This window comes from Lithobates pipiens, unplaced genomic scaffold, assembly GCF_037356315.1.
Source record: "Lithobates pipiens isolate NorthernLeopardFrog02 unplaced genomic scaffold, aLitPip1_a1.2 Scaffold_27, whole genome shotgun sequence".
In the NCBI taxonomy this organism is placed as follows: Eukaryota; Metazoa; Chordata; class Amphibia; order Anura; family Ranidae; genus Lithobates; species Lithobates pipiens.
In genome coordinates, this window is record NW_027507788.1 from 43,818,716 (window position 1) to 43,824,715 (window position 6,000).

A 6,000-nucleotide genomic window follows, 5' to 3' on the forward strand; every position below is an offset into this window, starting at 1 on the left:
CTTTGACCCTAACCTAATTAAACTATGATATAGAGTTCAGAGGCATAGCTAGAATTTCTGCAAATGGAGTTGGAGATTTAGTCAGGAACAATGAGGACACCCTCAGTGCTGATAAATACAGGCATATACTTATCCATCATGCCATACCACCATGGAGGTGTGTGATTGGCCTAAAAATTTTTCTGCAGCAGAACAACCAAAAGCATACAGCCAATGTAATTAAAGCGGAGTTCCACCCAAAAGTGGAACTTCCGCTCATTTTACTTCTCCCCCATTCCAGTGCCATATTTGGCACATTCCGGGGGGGACAGCATACCTGCCTTTCACAGGTATGCTTTCCCCACTTCCGGGAGCCTCAGCCGCGGGAATTGACATCACGGTTGGGGCTTCCTCCACCTGTCACTGGGCCAGTAGGAGAAAGGTGCGGGGCCTCACGCATGCGCAGTAGGGTTCCCGGTGTGAAGCCGAAAGGCTACACTGCCGGGTTCCTTAACTCGCAATGGAGGCGGCAGCCCCCAACAGCTGATGGAAACATCAGCTGCAGTACTGACATCACTGGACTCCAGGACAGGTAAGGGTCCTATTGTTAAAAGTCAGCAGCTGCAGTATGTGCAGCTGCTGGCTTTTCATTTTTGCAGCGGTGGGCGGACCTCGGCTTTAAGAACTATCTTCAGTGTAAGTGTAATGCCACGTACACACTATCGAAATTTCAGCCGGAAAAAGACTGATGAGAGCTTTTCAATGTGACCGTGTGTATGCTCTATTGGAATTTAGCTGGCCGAATTCCCGCCAGCAATAATTTGACAGCATGTTCTCAATTTTTCCGATGAGTAAGCGCTGTTTGTAGCGTGAAACGCGTCAGCAACCTTGTTCAAAAATCTTTTTTGTTCCCCTTTGCTGTGATGTGTTGTTCAATGGAGTTTTGCACTTGCATTTGAAGAAATAAACTCAACCCGGAGTGCGGCTATCCAGAGTTTTGTTCTGCTTCTATACATTTGGAAAAACTTTCTATTGGAAATTCCGATTGTGTGTATGCAATTCCGACGCGCAAAAACTCACACATGCTCAGATTCAACTACGAGACGGAAGCTATTGGCTACTGGGTATTGAACGTCCTTTTTCTAGTCCCGTCGTACGTGTTGTACATCACCGCGGTCTTGGCGGTCGGAATTTGATGTGACCGTGTGCATGCAAGACAGCTTGAGCGAAATCCCGTCAGAATTCCGTTGGGAAAACCATCAGAGCTTTTTCCAACCAAAATTCTGATCATGTGTACACGGCATAAGTCGTGGCTTCAATTTTCCGTGACTTTGAAGCCGACATCCCTGCATGTCTTCATCGTGGCTTGCATACGACTTCTTTAACAGAAGTCAATGCAAGTCGTGATGACGTCGCCCCAACGTAATGGAGGAACATTTTTCTAAGTCAGGGCACAGTGGCAGCAATTGATGGGCACAGTGGCGGCAATTGATGGGCACAGTGGCTGAGTTTGATGGGCACAGTGGTGGCAATTGATGGGCATAGTGGCTGCGTTTGATGGCACAGTGGCTGAGTTTTATGGCACAACGGTGGCAATTGATGAGCACAGTGGCTGCGTTTGATGGGCACAGTGGCTGTGTTTAATGGGCACAGTGGCAGGAATTGATGGGCACAGTGGCTGCGTTTGATGGTACAGTGGTGACAATTGATGGACACAGTGGCTGTGTTTTATGGGCACAGTGGTGGCAATTGATGGGCACAGTGGCTAAGTTTGATGGGCACAGTGGTTGTATTTGATGGGCACAGTGGCGGCAATTGATGGGCATGGTGGCTGCGTTTTATGGGCACAGTGGTGGCAATTGCTGGGCACAGTGGCTGAGTTTGATGGGCACAGTGGTTGTATTTGATGGGCACAGTGGCGGCAATTGATGGGCACAGTGGCTGTGTTTGATGGGCACAATGGTGGAAATTGATGGGCACAGTGGCTGAGTTTGATGGTACAGTGGCGGCAATTGATTGGCACAGTGGCTGTGTTTTATGGGCACAGTGGTGGCAATTGATGGGCACAGTGGCTGAGTTTGATGGTACAGTGGTGGCAATTGATGGGCACAGTGGCTGAGTTTGATGGTACAGTGGTGGCAATTGATGGGCACAGTGGCTGGGTTTGATGGGCACAGTGGCTGCGATAGATTTTTTATTTTTTTGCAGAATTTTTCAAATTTCGAGCACCAGCCACCGCTGCCTCATTTGCAGTTCTATGATTGGCCACCATCACAGATGCGACCATAGAACTGCAATAGAGGAATTAGAAAAAAAAAAGCCAAACGCCACTCATAGCTTCATTTTTCTGCCAGGATTGCAGAAAGACGACTAAACACCTAGTATGGAAGACACAAATCACCTCACAGATCCAGAGGTCTGATCACACATCCATCCACACACAGCACAACATACAAAGGTCATGGAGTCAGCACACTGCTAGAAGTAGACTTACCGTTCAGCCTCACACATGTGACATAAAAGCAGAAGTTGTCCCCGGTGTCACCTCACTACACTCAGCCAAGAATCCCATCCTCGTCTACACGGCTCCAGCGTGCTGCTGTTACTATAGCAACGCACACACTGGATAGGGGAGGGGCGGACTCGCCGCGCACATGTCGCCCTATCACATAATACCAGCTACCAAGCTCGGGGTTCAATTTTCTCTGCATCAGGCTGTGGTTGGTCAGGACTGGGGAGAGGCGGGCTCTCTGGCTGCAGTTTAATTGGCAGTGAGAAAGTGCTTGGTGTCCTGAGTGATGGGTGGAATGAAAGTTGTTTATGTGTCCTGGCGCTCTCTGTCACCTCAGGCTGGTCACGTGATTACACATCTCTCACCTAACTCTCCTTATTGGCTTTATTTCCAGTCCTGAGGGCCCAATCACAGCAGACACTGCTCAGAACAGCAACTTTATCACTGCAGCTTTGCGATGCATTTGAAGCGCGTTTGCATGCGTTTTGTGCTGCGTTTACAGTACATTTTTCTATATGTTGTTGGGCTTGGCTTTTTTCCCCTAGCCCAATTGTTTCTTATATTGTGAAAGATAATGTTACGCCAAGTAAATTGATACCCAACATGTCACGCTTCAAAATTGCGCCTGCTTGCGGAATGGTGACAAACTTTGACACTTAAAAATCTCCATAGGCGACGTTTAAAAATTTCTACAGGTTACAAGCTTTGAGTTACAGAGGAGGTCTTTTGCTGCAATTATTGCTCTCTAACGATTGCGGCGATACCTCACATGTGTGGTTTTAACAGCGTTTACATATGCAGGCGCAACTTACGTATGCATTTGCTTCTGCGCATGCTCGGCAGGATGGGGCGCTTTAAAACATTTTTTTTCTTCTTTATTTTACTTTTTATTTTTTACTGTCACTTGTATTCCTATTACAAGGAATGTAAACATCCCTTGTAATAGAAACAAGCAGGAGAGGTCCTCTTTAATGTGAGATGTGGGGTCAAAAAGACATCAGATCTAACATTGATTACACTTAACCACTTAAGCCCCGGACCATTTTGCTGGCCAAAGACCAGACCACTTTTTGCGATTCGGCACTGCGTCGCTTTAACTGACAATTGCGCGGTCGTGCGACGTGGCTCCCAAACAAAATTGACGTCCTTTTTTCCCCACAAATAGAGCTTTCTTTTGGTGGTATTTGATCACCCCTGCGGTTTTTATTTTTTGCGCTATAAACAAAAATAGAGCGACAATTTTGAAAAAATGCATTATTTTTTACTTTTTGTTATAATAAATATCCCCCAAAAATATATAAAAAAATTTTTTTTCCCCTCAGTTTAGGCCGATACATATTCTTCTACATATTGTTAGTAAAAAAAATCGCAATAAGAGTTTATTGATTGGTTTGCGCAAAAATTATAGCGTTTACAAAATAGGGGATAGTTTTATGACATTTTTATTAATATTTTTTTTTTTTCTAGTAATGGCGGCAATCAGCGATTTTTATTGTGACTGTGACATTATGGCGGACATATCGGACATTTTTGACACATTTTTGGGACCATTGTCATTTATACAGCAATCACTGCTATATAAATGCAGTGATTCCTGTGTAAATGACACTGGCAGTGAAGGGGTTAACCAGTGGGTGGCAGTGTAGGGGTTAAGTGTTCCTAGGGGTGTGTTACTAACTGTGGGGGGCTGGGCTTTCTTTTAGTGAACGGGGGTCCCGACCGGCAGGGCGGCATTGAAAGTTGGACGTACCTGTATGCCAATATGCTTGCCCAGTGCCATTCTGCCGACGTACATCGGCGCGCGCCGGTCAGGAAGTGGTTAAAGGGGTTGTAAAGATTCATGTTTTTTCACCTTAGTGCATAGGAGGCATCTTAGATCACTGGCCCCCCAGCCCCCCCTTTTTACTTACCTGAGCCCTGGAAAGTCCCGCGTCGCGAACTCACTCTTCCTTTACTCGGTCTTCTCGTCTCGTCATTATATAGATTCATAGCAGCACAGCCACTGGCTTGCGCTGCTGTCAATCAACTCCAATGGTGCAAGGGCCGGGGGCGGGGCCAAGTCCTGTAGTCGGCGGCTAGGGACGCCCAATACAGGACTCGGGAGCGCTCCCACAGGGTAACCCCCTTGGGAGAGTGCTTCCCAGAAGGGGTTATCAGAAGTGGGGAGGAGCCGAGACAGCCGCCGAGGGACCCCAAAAGACGAGGATCGGGGCCATTCTGTGCAAAACGAGCTGCATAGTGGAGGTAAGTATGACATGTGTGTTATTTAAAAAAAAAAATATTCAAACCTTTAGGCCGCGTACACACGCGCGGACTGTTCGCCCAACCTTGTTCGGCAAACAGTTTCATCAAACAGTCCGCTCAAAATTTGCATGAGCGGACTTGCCCACACACGAGCGGACTGTTTGACGAACAAGGTTGGGCAAACAGTTCGCTCAACTTTTGAAATGAACGGACTCGCCCACGTAAGGAGGAGGCAAATCCGCCCATTTCAAGCGCGTGTACAGGTAGGCGGGGCCCGCGAAGGAGACGTCGCGGGCTCCGCCGCCTGGAATGGGCTTAAAGGGGAACCCCAACGCCGAAAAAAATCGGCGTGGGGGTTCCCCCCAAGTCCACACCAGACCCTTGTCCGAGCACGCTACCCGGCCGGCCAGGAAAGGGGGGCGAGCGAGCGCGCCCCCCCTCCTTAGCCGTACCAGGCCGCGTGCCCTCAACATGGGGGGTGCCTTGGGGAAGGGGGGGCCGCGCGGCCCCCCCACCCCAAAGCACCTTGTCCCCATGTTGATGAGGACAAGGGCCTCTTCCCGACAACCCTGGCCGTTGGTTGTCGGGGTCTGCGGGCGGGGGGCTTATCGGAATCCGGGAGCCCCCTTTAAGAAGGGGGCCCCCGGATACCGGCCCCCCACCCTATGTGAATGAGTATGGGGTACAATGTACCCCTACCCATTCACCTGTGAAATAAAGTACAAATAAAAACACAACACAGGGGAAAAAAATATTTTATTGCACAGCCGGGGGTCTTCCGTCTTCGGGGGTCTTCTCGCCGGACTCCTCCGCTATGTGTGTGTAGCTCTTTTGCCAGCGGAGGAGTCCGGCTTTCTTCCTCCCCGCCGCCGGCCTCTTCTCCCGACTTCGGGGGTCTTGTCCCCCTCTTCGGTTCTTCTGCCGGGCCACCGCGCCTGGTCCGGTGGCCCGGTCTTCTGTCGCCGTCTTCCGTTCTTCTGTCGCCGCCTTCGGTTCTTCTGCCGGGCCACCGCGCCTTCTTGTAGCTCTTTTACAGGCGGTGGCCCGGTCTTCTGTCGCCGCTGTCGCCTTCCGTTCTTCTTCTTGTTCTTCTTGTTCTTCTCCAGGAGATGTTGACACGTCGCTCCCTCCGGCCGGAATGCCAGAGCCGCCCTGCGCTGTGACTTATATAGTGACAATGGGGCGGTGTCACATGGTATATGTCACATGGGTTGGTCACATGGGTTGATGTCACATGGGGACTATGACATCGTAAGGGGGCGGGG

General features: G+C 49.5%; 1 protein-coding gene across 1 annotated transcript in view; it reads right to left on the minus strand.

The window, feature by feature from the left end:
• DIXDC1 (DIX domain containing 1) overlaps window positions 1–2,595 on the minus strand; it is a 274,022-nt gene extending 271,427 nt beyond the window's left edge. The window contains exon 1 of the mRNA XM_077456913.1: window positions 2,474–2,595. The gene's annotated coding sequence lies outside the window, so the exon portion shown is untranslated. The remainder of the gene's footprint in view (window positions 1–2,473) is intronic.
• Between the last annotated feature and the right edge of the window lie 3,405 nt (window positions 2,596–6,000).